Source organism: Macaca nemestrina, chromosome 5 (assembly GCF_043159975.1).
Source record: "Macaca nemestrina isolate mMacNem1 chromosome 5, mMacNem.hap1, whole genome shotgun sequence".
In the NCBI taxonomy this organism is placed as follows: domain Eukaryota; kingdom Metazoa; phylum Chordata; class Mammalia; order Primates; family Cercopithecidae; genus Macaca; species Macaca nemestrina.
Window position 1 is genome coordinate 125,284,801 of NC_092129.1, and position 20,013 is coordinate 125,304,813.

Below are 20,013 nucleotides of genomic sequence, written 5' to 3' on the forward strand. Positions count from 1 at the left end.
TGAGAGAGCGTTTCTATATATCATTTGATGAATGGAGGCTTGGAGGAGTTAGAAACTTGTTAGGATCAGAAAGCAAGTGAGCAGTGCAGTGGGAACTCAAACCTTTTGATTCCTAATTCCCCATTTTATCACTGCACCATATCATCCTCTTCCCTACAATAAATTTTCCTGCAGGATTATCTTCAAATTAGGAAACATAACTTGGTATATACTACCTAAAGCCACCCACCTCAGTAATGTTTCACCTCCTTGACACAACACACTACTCACGCCCAACTCCATGAACATGGACTCAGGTGCATGCAGGTGTGACATAGCAAAAAACAGCTGCTAGATTACATAGAAATTCACAATCAAACCAAGAATTATACAAATACCACAACTAAAGGGAAATCCTGGAGTGAATAGTCATTATGATCATAAAGAATTCCACCGGGGCAACAGAGTAAGACTCTGTCTCTATAAAAACAAAAAACAAACAAACAAAAAACCTGGGCATGGTGGCATGCCTGTAGCTCTAACTACTCTGGAAGCTGAGGTAAGAGGATTGCTTGAGTCAGGAAGAGCAAGGCTGTAGTTAGCCATGATCATGCCTGAGCACCCAAGTCTGGGCTATAGAGCGAGACTCTATCTCAAAAAAAAAAAAAAAAAAAAAAAATCCAGACACTATTTTTTTTTTTTTTTGAGACGGAGTCTCGCTCTGTTGCCCAGGCTGGAGTGCAGTGGCGTGATCTTGGCTCACTGCAAGCTCTGCCTCCCAGGTTCACGCTATTCTCCTGCCTCAGCCTCCTGAGTAGCTGGGACTACAGGTGCACGCCACCATGCCCAACTAATTTTTTGTATTTTTAGTAGAGACGGGATTTCACCGTGTTAGCCAGGATGGTCTCGATCTCCTGACCTCGTGATCTGCCCGCCTCAGCCTCCCAAAGTGCTGGGATTACAGGTGTGAGCCACTGCGCCCAGCCTCCAGACACTACTTTCTATCTGCTCAGTTACAGATGTTAAGTATCAGAATTAGAAATGGCATTTCTCCTCTACTCATCTATAATCAGAAAGGCTTAGTATGTCTGCATTAGAGGAGGTGATAATAAACATCACAGCTACTTAACACATATTTGAACTAGTTAAGGATAGCTGGGGGCAGGGGGCTTGTTAGATACAACACAAGGCAGGCAGAGGGTGAGAAGCCTGTATCTCATACTCTGCAGGCAGTGAAAAATCATGAAAAGGTATGAGGCAAGAACTGACATAATCCAGTTTACACTTGAGAAACAAAGTAGTGTGGGGAAATAATTAGAAAGGGGAGGGACTGGCAACTAACTGGAAGAATACTGTAGGCAATGTTATATCCAGGCGAGGGAAGGTAAGAGCCTGAGTAAAGTAGTGGTAACGATGGAGAAAGGAAGGCAACAGATGGGCTCAGGAACTTTTCTGGAAAAGAATAGATATGCTTTGATGAGGGAGGTAGAAAAGTCAAGAATAACAGTTTCTAGCCGGAGTGTCTGAGTGCTTCCAAGACACGATTTCACTCTCCACAAGACAAAAACTATTTAGCCTAAACAATAAAACTGTAATTCAGGAATAAACTTACAAAGAAATTAGAAAATACAAGTTGTGATAATAAGTTTTCTTTACTTCGTATTACAATGTTTCCAGGTGAATGGTGTTTCCTCATAATAATGAAACATTGACAGAAGCTCAAAAATCAAGGTAGAAGAAAAACAAATAACGCTGCCATAAAATAATAAAAACCCTTAAAAACAATTCACATTGGCTCATGAAACTGGCTTTTACTTGGAAGTGCCAAGAGATGGTTCTAAAGGAGAATTCTAACAGGTAGCCAGGGAAAGAGACGCACCCTTCTCCCACATTCAGAGCTCAGCGCCAGCTTTCTATCGCACTGCTGCCAAATAAATGAAGCTGCTATATTAATGAAATGTCAAAATACATTCTTATTTTCATGATTTAAAAAAGATTGATTTTATGAGGGAACATGTCTTAGTGATTATTATATTGGGAAAACACAGAAAGTCATTTTTAACAGCAAAAAACATTTCTAATTGCTTCAACATCTATAAACACATGCAAACCCAGCAGAAAATAGTTTTCTGTCCATTTAAAATACTCACAGCTTTATTTTGAGAAACATTCACTGTCAACAACATAGTTTTTTTAACAAGGGATTCAGAAAGCATAAAAGCTTTTCCACTCCTAATGTTTCATAAAAGAATAAAGTGAGATATAACACAAATACCATTTTTTCAATATAGAACACTGAAGAACATTTTAATGGGTCACAAAATTCAAATATGTCATTAATGACTATTTTGCCAAACATAAAGGGCAATGTTTGATTAACTAATCAGAGAATCTTGAAAAATCTGAATTTGATGTCCTTAATTCTCAGTTTAGCTACTAATTTTCCACAAGTTTAAAAGGAAAAAGACAAGGCAAGCTATGCCTCAATTTTTTTCATCCATAAATATGTGTGGTAAGGGATAAGGAATTGCAGTGATTTACTTTCACTTCCTATGCATAATTTATTTGCTAAAGTATCAGGTGAAAGGCATTAAGGGTGAAATATCAGTTTTCTCAACTTACAGAAAAGTAGTGAAAACAATAAAGATGTGGTTCAGTGAATATCCAATTACACTTGAAATCTATCTGAAGACACTGGGTTGCAAAAGGATATCGTGTAACAATTACTGCACCGTACCAGCAAAATAAATACCTTCACTACCGAAAAAGAACCATATAAATGCATAAAACCCAGGACAAACTACTTTTTTAATATCACAAGATTGTCAGATTCTCTCTCTATAAGACACATTTTTTCCACATCCCAGTTGTTGTCCTGATCTGGATGTAACAGATTCTAATTATTAAAACAAACAAACAAATTGAAAAAAAAAAAAAAAAAACACCACACACACACCTTCAGGAGTCCCTGTACAACCCCCCATCTCTCGGCATGCACTTACTAAGCATCTTTGTGACCAAGGAAGGGTCCAAGCAGTGAAGGATCGACACAATCCAGGGAGGAGAACAACAAAGCTCAAAACAATTGTTCTCAGGCCTACAGAGAAGAGGTCTCTTCTAAACGAAGGGTGAGAGAAGAAGGTAGGCAATGTGAAGCATTGAAGATTTTTGAGCAATAAAATGACACTGAATAGAGAGAGTCACGCTTTAGAAACACAGACTACAGGATTCTAGAATGTTATTAAAATGTTGTTGAAATGACTGACAACAGGTCTATGTTGAATAGAGAAGCCTGCTGAGCCACAGCGGGAGGTGATCTTGGGGGACTGAAATGGAAGGCTGGGATGAAGGGAAGATGACCATCAGTAGGAATGAGCAACTGGGGAGTAAAGTGGAAGAATCAGAGATTGTAGTCAGAAAATAATTTAAGCTTGGAGGTTTAGAAGTAGGACGTGATAATCGCAAAAAAAGTCAAAGACCCGGCTGTTTTAATATTTTTATCATTTGTAGTTTAACAATGTTGAATATATTAAAACATTCTGACATTTTGACCAGATTCATAAAATTATGTGATTAAAGTTTATTAAGGTTGTTGAAGGGGTTTTAAAGTAAGAATGTGATAAGGGCGAGGCATTTTGGAATAATAAACTCTTTTTCTTGGGATCTGAAGGGTTATCACATAACAGATGGATGGGCAGAAAAGATATGCAAAGCCAAGAAAATTTCTAAAAAGTAGTTGATAGATGAAGAGGTTAGGTTAGAAAAACACACAAGCAAAGGCAAGTGGGCAGGGGATGGCGGAGAAATTCAGTAGGAAATTAGGTAGGTCCTGAGATAGGAATTTAATCAAAGACCATTACAATAAAATTTTAAAAACACCTTTAAGTCCTATTTCCTTTGTAATAATATAGTGCTAAGTTTCTCTTTTAATGAAAATGTGAGGTTTTCTTCAGGTTTCTAAACACCTAAGTGTACATACAATAGTGTCTTCTAAGAAAACAGAATTTTGCAATTGTGTATAACAAACTCTGCTTACACAGAAGTAATCTGGTGTCTCTCCCTATGTTTTTGTTTTCTTTTGAGGTGATGGTCTTAAATTATATACTCTGCTATAAGAGAATTCATGATACACAAAATATATAAAAGCATCTTTTTTTTTTTTTTTTTTTTTTTTAAATTTGAGACGGAATTTCGCTCTTGTTGCTCAGGCTGGAGTGCAATGGTGCGATCTCGGTTCACCGCAACCTCTGCCTCCCGGGTTCAAGCAATTCTCCTATCTCAGCCTCCCAAGTAGCTGGGATTACAGGCATGTGCCACCATGCCCGGCTAATTTTGTATTTTTAGTAGAGACGGGATTTCTCCATGTTGGTCAGATCGGTCTTGAACTCCTGATCTCAGGTGATCTGCCTGCTTCAGCCTCCCAAAGTGCTGGGATTACAGGCGTGAGCCGCCTGTACCCAGCCAACAGCATCTTTGCACCCAGCCAAAAGCATCTTTTAATGGTTGCATTTGTTCAATAACTTACATAAAACTTAATTAAAACGCAGTCGCACCCGAGGAACTTTTCCCTCCCATATTATCTTGCTCATTAAACATAAGAGGCCAGCATGGCTAGTTTTCCAATATAGCTTAAAATCACAGTAAACAGAAAGTTATAAAGCTAACAGAATTTCAATAATTTATAGGCTGAAAAGAGAAAGGTCAGACTTTCAAAACATACAAAACACATATTTATGCAACCAAATTTAAATGATCCCATTTTAAATCCAATTAAATCAATCTAATTTTGGAGAATGAAGGGGTTGGGGAATGACCAACACAGCAAGGTGTAATTAATCACATCCACACTAAACTAGAGTTTTCCCCAAATACTATCTCACAAATGTCTAATGTACAGAACAAAAATACCATGGATACATAAAAGGATAAATCTGAAACAGAAACATCTGCACACATCTGATCTGTGAATTGTAGTGAAAGGCAGACCTACTCCTGGACTTTGTAGAAACAACAGAAATTTAAGTCCTGTTCAATGTACCACGAATACCAATATGAGCACTTAGGTACTCAACAGGGAATTGTTTTTGAGTGTTGAAACTCAGAGTTGAAAACAAAAAGCAGAAATTACATGAAAGTGGATTTATGGGTCTCATGGCAAGATTAGCTGGTTAAGAAAAAAAATAATAATCTTTTCATGCTGTGGCACTGATTGTTAACAGAAGATGGATCATCACACCTCAGCTCCAAGAGTGGTATTCACCAGCTCCACTACTGTGACATAAATGCCACAGGGTATTACTGACAAAATGGGAGAGCAAAAGTCAGCTTTTCAAGGGTGATTACAACTCCAGTCATTTTCTCCTTTTCAGACTACTGATGAAAATTTGACAGAGTAAACAGGAAGTAGTGGAATAGTTGCAACACTTTAGGAATTGGCTGCAACTCCTCCTCATTTGTGTAATTTCTCCAAGTCCAGTTTGCCCAAGGCAATCATGGAGACATAAAAGAACCAGGCAATAAATAGAGAAGAGTGATTAAGAGGGTAAGTTTCAGAATCCAAGAGTCATGCAAAAGTTTGCATACAGTCACTATCTGTGTGATTTTGCAAAGATCTCTTAATTGCTTTCATCTTAATCACTGGTAAAACAGGGATTATAAAACAGATCACAAAAGTGCTGCCCTCAAAAAGTTGCTGTGAGGACAAATGAAATGTCTGTAGTGTTTATCACAGTATTTTTCACTCAAATTGTAATAAACATCATCATCATCCTGGCCTAAATTTATTATTCTTAAACATTTTGGATTTTTTTTCCTCTGTTCTTAACATTCACCAATTTCTTCCTATGAATACTAGAAAAAAATAATTTCTTTCCAACCTTCTTCATACTATCACATAAAATGTTTAACCTCAAAGTATTAATAGGAGAATTCAGATGTCCTTGAATAACCTGATATCTGGAAGATTTTGTGAGTCTATCATTATAGTCTATATTTACACTTTTAGGAAGTGTCCAAAGTACAAATATTCAGCTTAAACAATAGAGATTTAAATGAAATCCATTTTATGAAGCTTTACTGTTCAATATAGTATCCATTAGCCAAATGTGACTACTGGGCACTTGAAATGTAGCTTAGACTAAATTGAGATGTTCAATAAGTACAAAGTACACACTGGATTTCAAAGACTTAGTACATAAAATGTAAAAGATTTCATTCATAATTTTTCATAGTGATTACATATTAAAATGGTATTTTGGGCCGGGCGCGGTGGCTCAAGCCTGTAATCCCAGCACTTTGGGAGGCCGAGACGGGCGGATCACTAGGTCAGGAGATCGAGACCATCCTGGCTAACACGGTGAAATCCCGTCTCTACTAAAAAATACAAAAAACTAGCCGGGCGAGGTGGCGGGCGCCTGTAGTCCCAGCTACTCAGGAGGCTGAGACAGGAGAATGGCCCGAACCCGGGAGGCGGAGCTTGCAGTGAGCTGAGATCCGGCCACTGCACTCCAGCCTGGGCGACAGAGCGAGACTCCGTCTAAAAAAAAAAAAAAAAAATGGTATTTTGAGCTGGGTGTGGTAGCACATATCTGTAGTCCCAGCTATTCAGGAAGCTAAGGAAGAAAAATTACTTGAGCCTAGGAGTTCAAGTAGCTGAGCCTGGGCAAAAGAGCAAGATCTCATCTCTTAAAAAAAAAAAAAGATATTTTGAATATGAGTTAAATAAGATATGTTATCAAAATTAATTTCACTTGAGTAATTTAAAATTATATATAATTATATATGTGGCTTACATTTGTTGCTCTCATTATGATTCTACTGGATAACATTATTGTACAGTGAGGAGACAATGACATAAAACAATCAAACGGTTTTCTGGAGGACTAGGTATAACTATAGAATAGCCAGCTGACTTGCCCTGACTTCTATTTGCTACATTAAGATCAATCTCTGCCAGTCATAAGCAAAATACAGGCTGCAGTTAGGCCGAATAAAGGAAGTGCTTCAAGTCTACTATAATTGTGCTTGTTTTTACAACATTTTACTTGGGAATCAAGTTTTTATATTTAAGCCATAGTTTGCCATTTATACTGTTAGGGAAGCAGTCTTGAATTCTGATTAGCTTGGTGGTAACCTGAATTGTTTCTCTGGGGACAAAGAAAGCTGTGGCATGTTTATTTGGAAGGCTTTGGGGCTGCTTGGCCAACCTCAACCTCAATACCTAATTGCAACTGTCCATTCTTCTCTCCTTTGTAAGAAGCCATAATAGACAGGATGCAAATGTGGCTTACAGCAAAATCCTAAGCCAGAGTGGAAAGAATTCCTCCCTCATCCTCAGGGGGTATCTCTCTGCCCTCCACCCCCTACCAGCAGAGTTTCTGAGGTTCATAAAACATATTTCCATTCTTTGTCAAGCATTTCCCAGTACTCTTAAGACTAAACAGGTTAACACCATTTACTCCTTTCTATCTGGCAGGCTACAGTTTATCATATTTTTTAAACTAGCATAAAATAAAAAAGCAGTGAAGCAAGCATCACAAATAATCAAAACTGATCTCTGCATCAAGGAAACATATTTATTTGGACCATTAAAAAGTAAGCTAATACATCTTTCAAAATGAACTGTAATCTCCTACATCATTCCATAAAAGTATACCAAGTTCCAATACAACATTTTCACATAAAGCCAGGTGTAATAATAGCACAAATGGAAAAACAATTTCAGGAAGAGGAAATAAACATTTCTGTACATTACCCATATATCTATTTTTGCAATCACAATTTTACCCACTGTGGGTGTTAAAAAAACAAACAAACAAACCCTATCCACATAAACTAGGCCACTCAGACATTTAGAAAGCACAGTCCCTGCACTTTGGATTTGTAGGGTGGGTAGGAAATCAAAGGAGCCAAAGCTACAATGTATCATTTCCTGCAGTGAAGGATATCACAGGAAAATTCAGTCAACAGCTGTCACCACTGAAATTGAAATGAGTTTGGGTTTTATTCTCCAGCGAAATCCCTAGTAAATGGTATCCAACTTGTATTAGCCCAGGTGATTTTCCCTGCAGTTATTCCAAATGAGAACACAATCAATAAAATTCTGTTTTAAATTGGTTGAATGTAGATTATTTTTCCACAAGCATAAATTTTATTCAACTTTATTTTTAAGGAAGTCTCCACAGAAAACTACCATCACACAACATGCAGTATACTGACCTATTTTTCTTTATAACTGGGAGAAATCGTGTGATTCCAAGAGGCTAAAATATCCAATAAAAATCAGGACCATATGGGTTTCCATATCAGGTAGGAACTATAAATGGTGCAATTGCTACTTTATTTTATGTTTCCTCATCTTCCCTATGTGGTCCATATTTTCCTATTTATTCCAAGTTATAACCAAAATCCAATGAACTCCAAGATAAATGAAAGTTGCATCTCATTTTTCTATAAAAATATCTGTACATTTGTCAAAAGACATTGAACTATATCCTTTAAATAGGTGGATTTTTTGTATATAAATTTTTGTACCTCAATAAAATTGATTTTAAAAGTAAAATACACACACACACCCCTATAATATATATTCAAACTACAGCTTTACATAGCTATTTTCACCATATAACTTTAAGACCCCCAACAAACATATCTATTTTCATGAGTAAAAAATTTATGTTCCTTTACTCTCTATATTCTTAGCATATATTATGGTAATATAATGAACCCTAATAGAGATGGTTTTGGTTTTGGGTTGTGTCCAGGATAGTCAAATGACTACAATAAAGAAAGGATTCACAATAGGGTAGTCACGAAAAAGTGAGACGCCGAGGGAATAAAGTTCCAACATCCAGCAAAATTAATATGTTAAAATGATAGACAATGTCTTCCCATTCCCCCACAAATAATTTACACAATGTGGAATGCTTCTGAGATGAGCTATTACACATTTATGGCATTCTAGGATTATCCCCACATTTGTTCCCCAATAACTGCCACAATGTTTTGGGAGCTTTGGTGAGCAGTGCTGGAACAGTTCATGAGAACGATTACTAAAAGTCACAGTCCAACAGTCGTGTTACATCCTTTCCTCACACACCCCTTTAGTCTCACATAGCCATTGACAATGCCTCATAATGTTTAAGGGTCTCATTTCATAGATGAAAAGAGCAAGGTATGTAACAGTTTTGTTTCTGGTTTTGTTTTTGAATACAAGTGGTCAACATTTGAATAAGTCATTGGTAAGAAAAAGAGGGAGCGCTTATGAGATCACATAGAGGAATAGAAAGCACTCTCTGCCTTCCATGATTAGTTTCTGATGGCATGAAGAAGAGTCCCATGTCCCAAAACCAAAGACAAAAACAGCAGTACATTTCTACAAAGATAAAAAGCATTTCTTTACCATAGTTATTCTTTGGAAATAACAGAAACTCCATCAGCTTTTTGCCCAAATTACCATCTCATTCAGTCTCAATATTTAGCACCTTAGAAAACAGAATTAAAGGTAAAATTTTTTAACCTGAAAGTTTCTATAATTCACTCAGCCATTCATTCATTCATTCATTCATTCATTCATTCATTCAAGTGTTTACTGAGGTCCTATTATGCCATTTTCATAAGTAATGGGGAGATAGTGGTAAACAAGATGGCCAAATTCCTTCATCTCATGGAGCTCATACCCTAGGCAAAAAAATACTGAACAAGCAAACAAATTAAAACGACCATTCCAACTGGTGATGTTGCTGTGAAGAAAACATAACATAGTGAGATAATATTATAAAGCACTTGTGAGGGTGACTTTACATTGGATGATTAAGGACACGCCTCAATAGGACCTGAGAAGATGCACCACTATACACATTTTTGTTTGTTTCCACCACTGTACACATTTGATGACTGTTCCTGGTGGACTGTATGTATGCAGTAAGTCAAGAACCAAGATACCGCTACCAAAAGTAGGCATTTAAAATTCATCTTGTATTATCTTTTCTAGCACTACTTTCTACACAGTAATCAGAAACAATCTACATAGTAATCAGAAACAATTGAGAGTGCATTAAACTTTTGGTGAGTCTTGGTAGTCTGCCTTTCCTCAGTTCAATTTATTGAATTTTGTTTTGTGTTTACTCTGAGTAAATAAAGGTTAATTGGTTCTGGAATGCCAGGGGGTGCTCTTAGGTTAACAAAACATTTAGACTCACAAGAATATGCCACAGGCCACTTGTGGCATCAGTTTACTTGGAAAGATCCAGGACAGGAATCGCAGCTTGCTAGCTGGGCAGCTTCAAGTATTCCTATTCTGTGGAATCCTTACCACAGGCCTGCACAGGTGGATAGCTCATTCAGGTACAGAGGCAAAATCCCCACCAGTAGATATGACAGCTGCCCTGACTTAGGAGCCTCATGACCCTCAGTAGCCACAATTGCTTATAACAACTCCATACGTATAGCTTTTCCAGGGCTACCTCAGATTTGAAACTCTAAGCCCCACTACTATGATTTTTAAAAAGTATGTAATTATTTAAATATATTTCAAATACAATATGGAACTACACTATCAAATAGAGTAACCACTAAGTAAAATCGGTTATTGAAATTGAAATTTTAATTAATTTAAAATTCAGTTCTTTAGTAGCACTAGCCATGTTTCAAACACTCAATAGCTGTAAGTGGCTATTTGCTACTGGCTTAAACAGGACAGGTATAGAACACTTCCATCATCACAGAAAGTTCTATTACATAGCATTCAACAAGTTACTTTTTGTTGCTAATATATCATAAATACTGACACAATGCTTTCTCAGGCCTTTTAAGAATATTATTTCCCATAATATCATTATTATTTTGTACTTTGTTAGTGTTTTACGTCTAACACACTGTAAAATCACTAATTTTCTTTGTTACTTAACCAGACAGCGATCAATGTTTTAAAGAAACCCAATGAGTGAACAGGAAATTTAACAACTGTAGATATTAAAATTACTTTAAAAAGCGTAAGAAATCATAAATTTTACTTTCCAGGAAGGCTCCCAGTATCCGGTATCCACAAGCCACAAATTCCTGAGAAACTTTGGAGTCAGAGGACTAAGGGAAATCTACAATCTCTGGTTTGAAGATAAGCTACAAGACCACTGTGACAGGCAAACTTTCATTATTTCCAGGATTCTATGTGCTCTCATATAATCACATACCTCCAGTATGCCAAGAGTCATCATGATTTATTATAATTACTTTAGTTAAAATTATCTTTTTACTGATAACTATTCAGTCCTACAAAGGCAGAAATAAATGCATCCCTAGAACCTAACACCATGTGAGGCAACCAGTAAGAGTTCCTTTAATATGTGTTCAATAAACAATAAATAAACTCTTAGAATGCTAAAAGGTGTGTGAGCATGTATTACTGAACAGCTCTCACAAAGTACCTCCACACATCTCAGCCACTATATATAACCTCATTACAAAGTCTACTATTTACAGCAGTGTTTATTTGCCTCGTTCTAGGTAGCTGGTTGGTAAGACAGGAAAGATTTTTCTCTCTTCCTTCTATATCACTAAAAAGAAAATTGGTAACTTTTTATATTTCTTTAAGAACCCATTTCTTATACCTTTTTTCAACTTTAAGATATATTAAACTAGCAAAGTGAATTAACTACAAAACTCCAGGAAACGTTAGTATTCTATATAAATTAAGAATGGGGACTTACATGTAAAACTGATGAAAAGTGATACAAAAAGCTGTTTTCACTCCATACTCCCACCTCAAAAGAAAACCTTCACTATAAGAGGATGAATCAGTGACCTTCCAAATATGCTCTAATTCCTGGATCCTCTGAATGTGTTAGGTTACACGGTAAAAGGGGCTCTGCAGATGTAATTAAGGATCTTAGATGAAAAGATTATCCTGGATATTCCTGTAGTCTGATCTAATCGCATGGACCTTTAAAAGCAGAAAACTTTCTCAGGTTGGAGGCAGTGTGACACAGCAGCGTAAGTTAGAGATATCGGAAATATGGGAAGGCTCTGAGATGGGACCCACAGGCAAGGACTACAGAGGCCTCTAGGAAATCACGGAAAGCATGAGAAGGAATGTGGGCAGCCTCTAGGAGGAAAGACCAGGCTTCAACTGACACCCAGCATAAAAACAGGATCTCCAACAACTTAAATAACCTTGGAAGTAAATTCTTCCCCAGAGCCTCCAGTAAGCAACATAAGCCTTGCTGACATCTTGATTTTAGCCTGGCAAGACCCAGGTCTGATTTCTAACCTACAGACTGTGAGATAATAAATGGGCATTGTTTTAATCCACTAAATGTGTGGTAATTTGTTAAGGCTGGAATAGAAAACTAATACAGTGGTCACTTTTTATTTTCTTTATATAAAAATACTAGTGTCACTGCTAAATATCAGGGAATATGTATACATGTACTCATGCATATAGACATATGACATGAGTGATTTTTAAATATTCTAAAGGAGTGTTTGATAAAATGGCTATAAAGGCTCTAATCTACACACACTAGCAAGCTTTAAAATTTGGCTTCCTCAATTCCACCTTTTTCAAGTCACTCGTTCACTTGTTAAGAACTCTGCCACTTTCTCACTTGGGCAAGATGGCATTTTTAGACTAATGAACTTCCCTGTATTTTCAAAGCTATACACCACCTAGGCTGCTGCTGTTCTTTGTTCTTATCTCCATCTGATCTGCTGGAAAACATCTATGCTGTAATTCCTTCTACATAAAGTTACTACAGTATTTCTTCTCCTCAGTTACTTTGAACACACAGAAACTGTTCACATTCTATAATTTTTCACCACCGGTTTATTCAACTCAGAAAGCTATACATATCTGATAAAATGGCCATGGTTAAGTAAAAGTAGATATATCTATTCTTGATTGACTATTACGCAGATACTTAAAATTAGACTCATGAAAATCAATTTTCTACTTTATTACCTAGTTATAACATATTAAGTGAAAAATTTTAAAGTTAACGACTTTATAATTACATTAAAGTATGCATCAAGTTTACAAAAGAAGCTTAGCGGTGGTTGTATTAGGGAGGGAGGTGATTTTATATGTTGTGACTATATATTTTACCAAAAACATTAAATAACATTAAATTTGTAACATAATCCACATGCAGATACTGCTTCTTATAAGACTTCCCACCACTCTCTTTACTATCTACTTGATTAACTTGCAGCAACTATTCCGGTGCAGCCTTGGGTATGTGTGTGGGTGGGGAGAGGGGTGCTGTTTATAAACTTTGGCCCTCTTTCCCCTTAAAAATATAAACATCTTGAGTTAAGGGACCACATCTATTCTTCTGTACATAATCAGTACCAATTATAGTGCCTTTAACACAACGAGCTGATTCTAACAAAATGCTGACTATTCACAAGTACACCTCTAAGAAGGCATTAACATTTTCCATACAGATGTGAAAAAATTATAATTCAAAGGTGACAATGGAAAACAATATATTCTAATTTATTAATATCTTACACAGCTCCTGGAAAACCTTCACTATAATCACTGAACTAAAAGCTTGTGCTGCTGCATGTAGAAAAGGAAATAAATGTTCAAGGTACTGCCAGAGACTGGAAACAGGTGATGAGAAAGAGCTAACAAACAAATGAAGCATGTGGACCAGGCTAATGAGGCTTTCATTTCAGCCCTCAATTGATGAAGCCCCTATCTACTAAACCATTTTCTGGCATTTATTTTCATATTTACCGCAATAGACACATGAATGCCTACACAATTTTCTGATTTCAAAATGAGAACTAATTCAAAAAGAAAACAATGATAACTGTACCACTGTGGATAGTAAGAAAAGCTTTCTTACAGAGATTACATGTCTGATAAAAAATTTGTGAAAGCATACTCTTTAGAAGAATAAGTAGAAATGTGTGCATATTAATCAAATGTACCACCTTAGGAAAAGGAATTTTACAAAAGTAGTCTGTAATAATACCAACTGAAGGAAGATGCTTTCATTACTTTAAATGATTTTAAAATAAAGATTTGTAAAAACATCTGCTTGCAAAATCAGTATGCATTAAAAGTTAATCCACATGATGCAGTTCAAGTACTTACTATAAGTAATACTTGTCTTTCTTAGCTTGTTTTATCTTTGTTTGATTTCTAATTCATTCTTGGGCTGAAATATGCTCACAAAATTGTGGTGTGACAAATACATATTTTTAAAATGAGTTATTCTTTCATGACAAAACATTAAATAATAGCAATTTTTTTTTGAGACAGGATCTTGCTCTGTTGCGCAGCCTGGAGTGCAGTGGCACGATCCCGGCTCACTACAATCTCCGCCTCCCAGGTTCAAGTGATTCTCTTGCCTCAGTCTCCTGAGTAGCTGGGATTACAGGTGCGTGCCACCACACTGGGCTAATTTTTGTAATTTTAGTAGAGACAGGGTCTCACCATGTTGGCCAGGCTGGTCTCGAACTCCTGGCCTCAAGCGATCTGCCTGCCTCAGCCTCCCAAAGTGCTGGGATTACAGGCGTGAGCCACCGTGTCCAGCCAACAAATAGTAACTATTACAGTGACTTATAATATGCTGTCCACCAATGCACTTCATATCTTGAAGTGGAGGAATAAAGGAGAAAGATACCTACACTGTAGGCATTATTTTTAAGGGGGAAAAATTCTCAATCACACAACTAAAAGTTATCACATGTAGAAAATGGGCTGCAAGTTCTCCTGTCTAGTTGCACCTATTTATACTTTATAAGTGAGATAATAAATAAAAATAACCATCTTTATCATACACACTTGCTAGCCTAATACCATTTTTATAAATATTATCCCATGGTACCATAATTAGCATAGCAAAGATACTTATTTACAATAAACTCCTACATTCATGGGAACATATTCCAAGACCTTTATGTATCTCCAAACTACCAAATCAGTGAACGATATAATTCACCCTAGAAAATGCAGTGCTATATAACCATGAGAATGACAGTAAAGCCACAATGAGATGCAGGCTCCTTAGATTACATGTCTAATCATACGCAATTTGGTGAAAGCAGAAATAATGATTTATACAAATTCTCTCTGAACGTTATGTTATTATAAATCTAAGTAAGTTTACTTCTTCCAACGGGAAAGTTTCTGGTATCAATTTTGAAAAATGGTAAAGTCTTATGAAATAATTAACTCATCTCTTTTGAAGAGAGGGAAAGACAGTATTTTTAATTAGAAAACTTAGGTTTTCTTGGCTGCTGCACGGTGAGCATGGTGGCTCACACCTGTAATCCCAGCACTTTGGGAGGTCGAGGCAGGCAGAACATCTGAGGTCTGGAGTTTGAGACCAGTCTGGCCAACATGGTGAAACCCCATCCCTGCTAAAAATAAAAAATTAGCTGGGTGTGGTGGCATGTGCCTGTAGTCCCAGCTACTCAGGAAGCTGAGGCAGAAGAATCACTTGAACCCAGGAGGAGGAGGGTGCAGTGAGCTGAGATCATGCCATCGCACTCCAGACTGGGTAACAGAGCGAGACTTTGTCTCAAAAAAAAAAAGGAAAGAAAAATTAGGTTTTCTTAATGAGAACATCATGAGGCTCCATCACCAACCTGTAAAATAGGGATTATGATAATCATCTACCATCCACACTGGATTGTTCTGAGTATGCACCAAAAAGCTAGGTTGGAAAATACTTTTTTAAACTCCAGTCAGTTTGACTTTATGGCCTGTCCCCTTCTCCCTTCTAAAACATTGCCCCTTCAATTATTCCCTCTTACTCCCATACTACTCATTTCTGCCTTAACCTGTAAATATGCTCATCTTACCAATCTTAAGGAAAAATTAAAACACTTTCTTCAACCATGAAGCTCACCAATGCAGTCCTTTTTCCTTACATGTGCTCAGAATTAAGCTCTACCAAGAGTAGCCTACTCCCTATATCTCCACAGCTTCATTTCTTATTTATTCCTCAAATCCTCATAAGACTTGGACTTGTATCCATACCATCAAGCACCCATCATCCCACTATCCTTTTTTGTTCAAGGCTCCTCCCTGGTATTTTTACTGGTTTCTCATATCCCAACTCCCGCACTGCCCATCACAAGTCATTTAAACACTGATATTCGGTGGGTTCAACTCTTTTCTTGTCTCTCTATACTCTCTTCCTGAGTGATCTCAACCATTCCCTTTATTTTAACCAAGACCTGCACAGTGATGACTAGAAAATGTCTCCCTAATGCAAACCTCACTCTTCAACTGTGGGTCTACATTCAACTACTTACTAAACATCCCCCACATACATCCCCACAGGTATCTCAAGCTTAAAATGTCTGAAACTACTGAAATTACCATCTAAGCAATCATATTCATTCCCTAATTGCTTTGTCTTCCTTTCTTTATTCTCCTTAGTTAATGACAACATTATCCCTCAAGTGAGATTATAGTTCAGTCCAGTCAGCCTGAGAAAGCTGACTGATAAGAATAAAACAACAACAAAAAAACAATAAATTTCAGTCCAATCTGAGCTCCCACTGCGAGCCACTACTGTGCTAGAATGCACGGAAACCAAAACAATTAAGTCATGGCCCGATTACTTAAGGAGATAATTTCACGAGGGAGACAGTTCAATTAATAAAATTATGTACGTTGTATTTAATTCTGATAGAAAATGTTACAAATTTTATAACTTGTTCAAGTGCCTATCTCTCAAATGAAACCAAACCTAACTCCCTGAAAACAGAGATTGTGTGTTTTCTTTTAATTCTAAGCACATAATAGGCACTAAGTAACTAATGAGTGAATGGATGATACTAATGAATTAAAAACACAGTTGTACTGCCATAAGATATTGAAGCACGATGTTTTTCTGTACTTGAGAATTGGATTCAACTAAAAAAGTTTGGACATATCACTTCTGCAGTCTCAAAATAATATATATTGTTAAGCAATATTTTAGATTATTTGATTGGCAGTGTTACCCTAATTCTCTTTGAGTCTCTAAATCCTGTAAAATGATTTGAGAATCTCTGTATTGCTACTTCAATTTTTACAGGTATTTTGTATTATCTCCCAAATTAGTTTTATTGACAAATTTAATTAAAATGCTATTCATCATTCCTCTTTCCTCATCAGAGGCAATAAACAAAATCAGACCTAATAATGATCTCAGTATCAACCTCCTAATGTCCATCCACCTCTATGTAACATTTAAATTACACCGTTCATGCAAATCAATTTTTTTCTAAAAAAATTATTATTACAATCTCTCAAACCAAATATTATTATTTCCTGTTTAGAACTAGGCAAAAGGAAGATAAAAACATTACATTTAGACAAGCAAAAGCAACAATTCAATATTCTTGAAAGGCTTATCACAAGGTTACTTTGTAGAACAGGAAGTGTCAAACTATGCACATCAGCTGCCACCCGACATATAGATGTCTCTGACATGGCAATAAAATGAGAAACCATTTGGTTTAATAATAATAAAAAAGCAACATCAGTGGGTACATATTACATGTAGCATCTAGTCCTGGTTGCCTAGCAACCAGTCATGAGTGAACTCCACAGAGAATAAAAGCCCTTAAATGAATGTACAGTTTGTGCAACTTTCAAGGACTCGAAGAGATGTGCCAGTAGTTAATCTAAATTCTAGTTGGCAATTACCATACTCAGATGGAGGAAGGAGAATCCATCATCATCTCTCAGAATCAACTGTGAGATTAACTAGAAGCGAGATTCTACCCTTTAGGTTTTTACCTTTTGAACCAGTGGTTTTCTAGGAAAAAAAAATATGACAGTATGATTTATAAATTATAAAAACTTTATGCAGAAAAAAACAACAAAATTTCATTAATATAACTTGCATTCATTCATTCAACAAAACACGTAATACCTATCATACACCAGATACTGTCTCAGCTACTGAAAACACAAATATGAACATCACTTTACAAGCTTTCAAACATACTATAATGGAGAAATCAAACAGTAAACAAACAATAACAATACCACAAATTCTGTAATACAGAGGAAGGCATGGGATATTATGAAAACATCTATAAAAGACTTCCAATTCAGACTACGGAGGTGAACTAATTAATGGTCAGGGAAAACTTATCAGAAGAGGTAATGCTTGAGGTGAGTCTTAAAAGACAAGCAAAAGTTATTGTAAAAGCGGAGCATGGGGAGAATATATATAGATTTGCGTATTTATATACATCTACAATATACTTTAAATATAAATAAAATATATATTATATATATTTAAAATATTTTAAAATTGTATTAAATACATTTAAAATACCTTAAAATTATATTAAATACATTTAAAATGTTTAAAATTATATATATAGGATATATATATAAATTTACATAAATAGAAGTGGCAGAAGGAAAAATATTCAGAAGGTCATAGAGGTGAGTGAGCAAAAAGCATGTTGTGTTAAAGGAACTTCATGGTATTTGGTGAAATTAGGATCTCAGTGTTAAAACAGGAGTCCAAAGAGACAGACAGCCCAGGCCTCTTCCAGAAGGACCTCTTATGCCAGGCTAAGAAGTTCTGGCTTACTCCAGAATGAAATTGGAGAGGCAGAGATGGGTCTTAAGCCAAGGAATAACATAAACACATATGGCAATGATGTAAAATATATTAGAAAGGGCAAAGCAAACAGACAAGAGGCTATGATAGCAAGAGATATACTCAAGAGACAAAACTGCCAACAGAGTTGAATACGGCAGGTGGGCATTAAGCAAGATACTCAAAATCAATTTCTGAGATTCTTAACTCACTGACACAGAGCTCTAGTAAATTTAACAATCATATATAAATGTTGTTATATATGAAAATGTATGCTATTCAGTCCCTGCTGAAATACTAGATTTGATCAACCCTCCCTTCTTCCTAACCCAACAAAACAATTATACAAAGGTTATAAAGCTGTCTGGGAAGGAACAGTTACTGGAGAGCAGGAAGAAAAGGCAAGGAAAGGGGAGAGGGGAGGAAGAAATAAAGGAAAAATAAAGAAAACTAAAAGATACCAGAAAGTAAAATCTATCCACACTTCTGAAAGAGAAGTTTAAAAAGAATTTTTCAAAACCATAAAGGAAAACACTATTGGTGCTTGACTATATAAAACTTGAAAATGTAGGTATGTTGACTAATACAATTTTAGAATTTTAGAAAAAAAGTATGTAACAAATACAACAAAGAGTTACTACCCTTTAAAGTATGTAAGAGCAAATAAGATCAGGAGATGCTATCAATAAGTGAGCAAAGAATACAGGTAGTCAATCCCACCTCAAAATCAGGAAAATGAATTATTATTACCAACAAAATGCACAGGATCACAATAGTATCTCTATGTCTAACCCATTAGCAACTGTTTTGACTGCTCTATCTTGTTCAGAGTATAGTAACATGGCAGTCTTATACAAATATGAGTGTATAGGTAGAATAGGATTTTGAAAAAGAAATATACATACATACTTAAATCTTTAAAATGGTTCACACCCTTTGACAAAGTAATTTCAATTCTGAAAACCTACCCTAAGAAAATGATCTAAAATACAGATAAAGGTTAACATATATCATTGTTTTACAGTTAGAAAAAAAACTGGAAATGGTCTAAAGTTTCCCAAAAGGAGATAAATACGCTACAGTACAGATATACAAGAAAATATAATGTAGTCACTAACAACAATGTTTTTAGAAAGATTTTAATACTAAGGTAAAAAATATTACAATGTTTATAAAAATGGAAAAAATTGTCACATAAACGATAATTTCAACACTAAGTAAAAAACAACAAAAATAACAAAAACATAGAAAGGCAGGGTATGGTGGCTTACCCCTGTAATCCCAGCACCTTGGGAGGCTGAGGCAGGTGGATCACCTGAGGTCAGGAGTTCGAGACCAGTCTGGCCAATATGGCGAAACTCTCTCTACTAAAAATACAAAAATTAACCAGGCGAGGTGCCCCGCACCTGTAATCCTAGCTACTCGGGAAGCTGAGGCACAAAAATTGCTTGAACTCAGGAGGCGG

At 36.1% G+C, this 20,013-nt stretch overlaps 1 protein-coding gene across 1 annotated transcript in view; it reads right to left on the bottom strand.

Moving 5' to 3' along the window:
* LOC105479525 (DNA primase subunit 2) overlaps nt 1–20,013 on the bottom strand; it is a 310,349-nt gene that overhangs the window by 115,895 nt on the left and 174,441 nt on the right. The window lies entirely within an intron of this gene.